This window comes from Limulus polyphemus, unplaced genomic scaffold (genome assembly GCF_000517525.1).
Source record: "Limulus polyphemus unplaced genomic scaffold, Limulus_polyphemus-2.1.2 Scaffold6138, whole genome shotgun sequence".
Lineage (NCBI taxonomy): Eukaryota > Metazoa > Arthropoda > Merostomata > Xiphosura > Limulidae > Limulus > Limulus polyphemus.
Window position 1 is genome coordinate 47,273 of NW_013671748.1, and position 8,027 is coordinate 55,299.

The 8,027-nt window shown below is 35.5% G+C and overlaps 1 long non-coding RNA gene across 1 annotated transcript; it reads right to left on the reverse strand.

Moving 5' to 3' along the window:
- Positions 1-334: 334 nt before the first annotated feature.
- LOC111089407 lies at positions 335-7,601 on the reverse strand. The gene is made up of 4 exons (XR_002613691.1): positions 7,513-7,601; positions 5,376-5,557; positions 2,430-2,507; positions 335-1,473 (listed from the first exon to the last, which is right to left on the reverse strand). It is a non-coding gene; the product is annotated as an uncharacterized LOC111089407 (long non-coding RNA).
- Between the last annotated feature and the right edge of the window lie 426 nt (positions 7,602-8,027).

The window sequence follows — 8,027 nt, forward strand, 5'->3', positions numbered from 1 at the left end:
TTGCTCACTATAATATAATGTCTAATTAGGTGGTAGAACCGAAACACCGAATACTTATTATTAGATAATTAAAAATTTATAAAACCCTGGATTCGCTAATTAAATTACCGAGACCTCCTGGCACATCGAAGTCCGCTAATTAGACCCATAAAAGCTCCTAACCCAATGAAAGTTAGAACTTAAATAATTCAAACAAATTAAACCAATGAAATTTCGTATCATATCTGAGTTGGTCACCTTGTAGTATATAGAAGTCCACTAATTAGACTAACAGAACATATTAAACTTATTTAGACGTCGTACTGCCAAAAAGAAAAAAAAAGTATAATAAAACGTGTTTTTTTTCCAGATATTCATTGCTTTAATTTGCCTAATATGTACAAAATATTTCTGTCATGAAACATTGTCAATACTTTGTTGTTTAAAGTAGAGTCATCCTTATTTTCAGAAGTCTTACAAGTTAATTTTGCAGTGCCCATACATAAAATATTTATTGCTTCAGTATCGGTCAATATTTCTTAAATGCGTTGTAAATTAAAGGATTTTCAATTACGAAAACGCTACCTATAAATGTGAGTTAATTGTGATGGAAATATTAATATAACAGTTAAAAGTTAAAAATAAATAAGTGAAGAGAAAATGAATGTCCAAGTTTTTTGTTTTATTTGATCGCAAGATTCGAGTTATTAAAATCAACAAAGTGATCCGTTGTGGTTAAATAGTCACAGATAGTTAAACACAGTCATATTTACAGACGAAAAAAATAGAATTATATGAACACCACAATAAAAAGAAGAATCCACTTTCTTGTTTAACGCTTCAGAACTTATATAATCTTTAAATGGAGAAGAAAAATTTATTCAACAAATTTCGAAGAAGTATTTAATTCTTCGTTCGTTTCCAAGAAACTTCAATAGAGGGAACAAAAAAGTCTACTTGCAGGCTTAATAGTTTGGGGGCCATCATTATTTGTTTGTGGTCCTTGTGGACCTCGCGCGAGAAGTTAATGTTTAAACTGGACTACATAAGTCCCAAAGAGTAGTATCAGATTGGACAAACAAACAAACAAGAACCCTTAAAGTGATTACCATGGAGACATTATTAGCAACAAATAAAGTGACTGACGACCTTTAAGATTAGGCCTATTTGGCTATCAGTTCTTCAACACATTTTTACAACATCAACCATGTTAACAAAAAATGTATGTCTTTGGATCCAAATCTTCTGTGAGATGGTGAAGTATGGAAAATAAAACCAACAAAACATCATTCGTTTTCTTCATCAGCCACTAGGCTAGCGGAAACATAAACAGTCAACATTTTCTATCTTTGAAGATTAATGTTTCACAGATTATCACTTATTAAACACGGATCCATCCGGACATAGTCCAGGATAATTCATATACACATAGTCAATGTTGCCCAGACAACCAGAAGTCTTTCTTTTCTTCCCTGAGGATCCATCTTATCCAAGCTGTATACAATAGAAGACAAGTAGAGCGTTTTTAAGATACTAAAAACCACAAACATATATGTTAACCATAAAGGTCCTGTGTTCCCAAATCTTATGTTCACTTTTCATAACACATGGAATATTGCCAACAACATCAATATGATAAAGAGTTAACAAGTTTACGTTTTATTAGTAGTATTTTTTGTCATAAATGTAGAATTTTAAAGAGTCTTTGAGGACTAAGGGGGAAAAAAACACCCCTATCTCTCTCTTCACATAGGCGTCAGGGGGGAGGAGCAACAGGTGGAAACTAGGGAGGTTTGAAATGCTCCTCCCCTATAAAATATTATAATTAGAGCGTTAATTTGAGCCCATCCAGTGCAATGGAGACCAAGACTTAATGAAAATATAAAAAAAGCGAATTTAATGTTAAAATAATAAGCTTAATGACCTATTAGATGGTGTTCTATTTTTCGCCTTAGTTTCTTAATCCCCCATTTTCGAATCTATCTTTAGCTATCAAACTCATCTTTATCTGGGTGAACCATAAACTCAACCGTAGTTTGTGAAATCTGAAACCTATCGAAATTTATGGGAAGGGGCGTAATCAGTGCTACTCTTTCCATGGTAGATATGAGGACTTTGGATCCTCGTACCCCATGGTAGATATGAGGACTTTGGATCCTCATGCCCCCTGGTAGATATGAGGACTTTGGATCCTCGTACCCCATGGTAGATATGAGGACTGTGGATCCTCGTACCCCATGGTAGATTTGAGGACTTTGGATCCTCGTACCCCATGGTAGATATGAGGACTTTAGCTTCTCGTGCCTATTTCTGATAACGCTTTATGTTACAAAGTAGTAACACCCCCTATCAAAGCAGTGCAAAAAAGACGGAATACGGTGGGTGGGAGGGGGTTAAGAATCGGGAGGTGATGCTATGAAAAGGTTAGAATAGTTATTTTGTTAGGATACCTTACTATTGCTGGTCAAAGGTCAGAAAGCTGAGCCTCAGTGGTAGCCATTAGTGAAAGCTGCTGCAATCAAAGGACCCTACAAGAGAAAAAAATAATTTTCTTACTCATAACGTAGATTTATTCGTCAGTAGTTTAGAGCATACTCTGTTTAAAATACTAGTTTTTACTTCAACAAACGCTATAAAACAAATCAGAACCGGTGCTACGAGAGTGTACTTACTCCTTAAAGTATCTTGTGAAAACGTGTAGTTACTGAAGATCAAAAAAGGGCGTAGAAAGCATCCGTACAATGTATACTTCTTGGTGTATCACCAAGATAACCCGAATACAACCTTATATGCACGACTATCGCATTAAGCCAAAGGTAAAAGTTGCTTAATCCGTGGCGATATTAGAAAATAAATAAATAAATTGGTTTTGGTTTGTTTTGAATTTCGCGCAAAGCTACACGAGGGCTATCTGCACTAGCCGTCCATAATTTAGCTGTAAAAGACTAGAGGGAAGGCAGCTAGTCATCCCCACCCACCGCTAACTCTTGGGCTACTCTTTTTACCAACGAATAGTGGGATTGACCATCACGTTATAATGCCTCCACGGCTGAAAGGGCGAGCTTGTTTGGTGAGATGGGAATTCGAACCCTCGATTTTCTGACTGCGGGTCAATCGCCCCCTAGCCACCTGGCGATAAAACAAATAATGGGGGAATGTTTGATGTAATTGTTCTCATTTCAAGTCCGTATTGGTTATGCAGACGAAATGATCTTTTAATGTCCGTAAAGAGATGGTAAGTAACTGACCTTTGGTGAAACAACCAATTTTGTGGATTTTATAAACTTTCAAACACAAGGAGAAAATGTCAGGTGAAGTTTGTTCAGTGATCCTTGGATATCAGAAACAATTATGGTAGTGACGTCACACTTCAAATATCTGTAGTAAGCTATATTCAGGTTTGTTTTTTTTCTACATTTTCGCGCAGGTTTTATGTACGTAATTATGACATCCCTACTACTTTTACTTAGTAAAGTTGTATACAGCAATGACAATCTAATAGAAGCTTGTACAAGTTTGACCTCGTGTCTGTGTCTACTCCCTGAGGTGGGACAAGCTCAACTTGAAGATTGGCAAAGATAAGTGAACAAATTAATATAAGTTGGAGGTTCTCCTCGTTAAATGTGTCATTTGAAATATCCATTGCCATGGGTGATCTATGGATTATGGGATACCACACTTAGACTCTTTGTCTGACTTGAAAGTGCTGTTCTTGTCTGGTGCAGACGTTTGGAAAGCTTCTACAACCTCAGTAACCAACTTATTGAATGCACACAGACGTTTTAATGAATAACCGTTTCCAGAACCTAATCTATTGTAGAAACGTTTCGCTATCTGTTGGATATTTCGTGTCTGAAGACCACAGTGAATGTAGATTCCGGAAGAAAAAGTCACAAGACGTGTTACTTAGGGAAGAGGGTTTGCAATAGAATAAACAGACGACAGTTCACGTGACAAGTGGGACGCCATTTTATATTTAACAGCTGTCAAGTTTTTCAATACCCTTGCGCACGATTCTGTAACGTCCAGGTAACGCTGGTCGATTTATTGATGTTCTTATATGTAACTCTAACTTTTCTCGATTTACGGTTGAAAGTATCACTGACAACCAGCTGATAAAACAACAATTCTGGTTTGGTTGGATGAGCTTAGAAAGGACATTTCAACATACTGTATTTACCTTCATCAAGTGTGTGTCTAAACGTTGAGCCTGGTCTAATTCCACCAAAAATATAGCAGGAACCGAAGAATAACTTGACCAATCCTATTTGCTCCTGATAGTTTATAAACCCCACAAAATTACATCTCTAGCTCCAATTCTGTTTGGTATTTAACAACTGGAGAGGTTACAACAATGTTCTATCCCAGTGTTTAGATCCTAGAACATGTTTGATGTGTTGCCATATTGTTCTGTCCTTGTGTTTGGATCCTAGAACATGTTTGCTATGTTGCCATATTGTGCTGTCATTCTGTTTGGATCCTAGAACATGCTTGATGTGTTGCCATATTGTTCTATCCTAGTGATTAGATCCTATAACATGCTTGATGTGTTGTTGCAATGTTCTATCATGGTGTTTTGATACATGAACATGCTCAATTTGCTACCACGCGACATTATTTACAACCTACTCATTCTCATGCTCCTTTTGATTTAATCAATACTTAGCTGGAGTCTAGTCTGGCTTTGGACTTGTTGATTTATGAGACTCGACAAACACACAAACATTCTGACCACTAGGGAACATAACACAGCCAATCATGTGAGTGTTACAAATGATCAGTACTTTATATTTCATGACATGAAGAGGAGAACAAACAGTGACTCAACATTCACTTTAACAGTTTAAACAGTGACTCTCATTGATTCTGACTCAACATTCACTTTAACAGTTTAAACAGTGACTCTCATTGATTCTGACTCAACATTCACTTTAACAGTTTAAACAGTGACTCTCATTGATTCTGACTCAACATTCACTTTAACAGTTCAAACAGTGACTCTCAGACAAGTTAATATTACGTAGTTTATCAGGCTTGTGAGTTAAAATGTGAGATCGATATTCATAATGAAATATCGGATTACACTTTAGATGGTAAAACACATTTAGTAAAGACCAACACGTTTCGAAAGCACTCGTGGTTTATCCATGATGTCAGTTCATGTAGCTCTTTGATAAAGTACGATATTCCTTAAAAACCAGTAACGAATAATATATATGTATGCTGAGGGTTAAGTATCTTACGTTAAAACGACAATTACATGACTGCGTTATCGTTTGTTAACAAACAACATTGAGGCCTTCATCGATTTTTTTTTCCAAATGGATGACCAACGTATTTCTCTTCTAGAGTTTTAATATCCTTGTTACATAATACAGAGCTACCACCATACTTACCCTGCTGACAGCGATGGGGGGATACCCAGACGGCTGGGGGCTAGTGGCCTGGACGTAACCCATAGTATCATGGTTAGAGTTATACAAGTCAATGGGTCCCGGACTATTGGTGGCGGGGAACCCACGGTTGTTGGCTGGGGATGTGGGCGGAGCAAAGCCCGTGGGACCATAGTTATTTATCACTGGGAAGAGATGGAGAATAGTGAGTATATCAAAACAACAGTAGCGTTAAAATACAAACTACATAAAGAGCATTATCGAAAATATGAGATTTACAAGTATACCATGACCAAGATGTTTTTAAGATTCGAAGAAAAATTGTAAAACACAGTGCACTTAAATGATTACAAAGACGAAATTCAGATTACAATTTGTAAAACTAATCTGCAACCAAACTACGTTCCAATGACGATTAGAATGGGAAAAAAAGAGTGATTTTAGGCCTATAAACTTTCAAAGTATTTTGAATATTGTCACCTCACGTACTTCCTAAAAATATGAATGAAAGTGTGTTCAAATATTTTCAGATCTCATTTACAATTGATATCCCAACTATAGAGATGAAAAACTATCGTTACAGCTTTTTCAGATTGTTTTTTTCTTTTGCACTCGATAAAATTACGAGTTTAAACTATTTGACATCAGGGGCGCTGCGTTTAGTTATGACGTATTAGATGACGTTCATTTTTCATATTTCAGTATGTGATCGCAAAAGTATATTGTATAACTTCAAATTAGTTAGCATATGTTAAGTTTCACAAATTAAATATGCATGCCTCTGATTGTTGATTTTTAAACTTCAAAGTTATTTTTGTTTCCTTTAGATTAGCCCACGTCTGTACAATTAGTTATCTGAGTCACTAAAGGATTCAACATTTCTTTATTATCTCATTTCTCGTGGTTGTGAAACTTTAATTCATTATTTCAATCAATAAAATTATCTAAAACATTTATAAGTGTGTGAATTGTTTCCGTCTCAAGCTAAAGTGTAGTAAGGTTTCATTAAAATATTTATTTAGTGTTCTACATTTTACCACTTTTTAATTTCACAGTTGCAATTAAAACATTTTTAGAATTAAACTTTTTTCTACTTGAAGATACATTTTTATTAAGGTATATTTACTACGAAATACAAAAACAACATCTCTCGTGACCAAAACTGTGTATAGAGGTTATAATTTATTACTTTACATAATGTAGAACATAAATCTATCTATGAAAAGGTTTACGTTAACATTAGTAACACACAGTAATAGTTGTTACTGAGCTAAGATTTTGTCGTTGGTTATTCAGTGGTGCAGGACCTAACAAACTACTTCCTAAGCCATAATGTATCTTTATCCTCGTTACCGGAGCGGGGGTGGAGGCGAGGGTATTGCAATCGGGTGTCTGTCTGTCTGTGTTTCCTCGAGAACTAATAGATCGATGTACACGAAAATGTTTTGCACAAGATGGGTAATCAGTATGGGACAGTCCTTCCAAAAATTTGGTCTGAATCCAAGTCCGGATTTTGCATCACTTTGAAATAATTTTTATTAGTGGGGAGATAAGGCATTTTTTTTATAATGAGGAGATGGGGCATTTTCTATAATGGGGAGATGGGGCATTTTATTATGGGGAGATAGGGCATTTTTATAAACGGGGAGATGGGGCATTTTTATAAACGGGGAGATAGGGCATTTTTTATAATGGGGAGATATGGCATTTTGGCAGTTATGGGTTAATAACTTTGTAAATTGTGACTGGATTTGTACCAAATTTTATGGACACATTAAGGTTGAGACTCTTCATTGATCATTCTGGGTTTAAGAACTATTTTCTGAGTTTTAGAAGGTGAAATTTGACGTTATCTAATATAAACGCATGCAATCTCGAAACGGAGCGTCGAATGCCATTGTTATACTTGTAAAGCTTGAAAAACAAACTGCAATTAATTAATAACGGAGGTAAACGATAGATGGCGCCTGTTTCGTTGTGAGAAAGAAAATCATGAAAAATGTTAATCTCAATTTTAATAATGCAATATATATATATATATCGTGCTGTTATAAATATTAGCATAGTTCACAAGCTTTAATCAAGCACATACAAGTTTCCTTAATTAAGGGATAAATCGAACATTTTAGTTCTTAGATACCTGATAGTGCTTGGGTTAGTAGTGGCGGGGAGGTCTGCTGGCCATTCAACTCCACTGTGGACAAAGACAGACAGACACATTAGTTTAGAAAGGGACACATTGATTTAAGTATGAATAGGAACTTTCTGGGAGGATGTTTTCAGATAGATTATAAGATGGGAACATTAGACACAAGAAACTCTTTTTAAGAATGCTATATAAAACAAAAACCTTCAAATCAGAAGTACGTATTAGTTTAGGTTAAAATATAGGTTATTCAGAGAACTTTCTTAAGATGAAAGAATTTAGCATTTTTATAAAAAGTAAAACCATAAAGTTCTGTGTGTTAACTTTTTAACTTTAGCAACATTAACAGGGTCCTATTAGTGATATCTTTGTATAAATACCGATACAGGCAACCAATAGCCTGGACATTCATGATGTTGCTGGTTACAGGTTTCTAATAAGACAGGAATCACAAAAAATAAAACAATATGATGTTGCTGGTTACAGAGCTCCTAGTAACATAGGAGTCA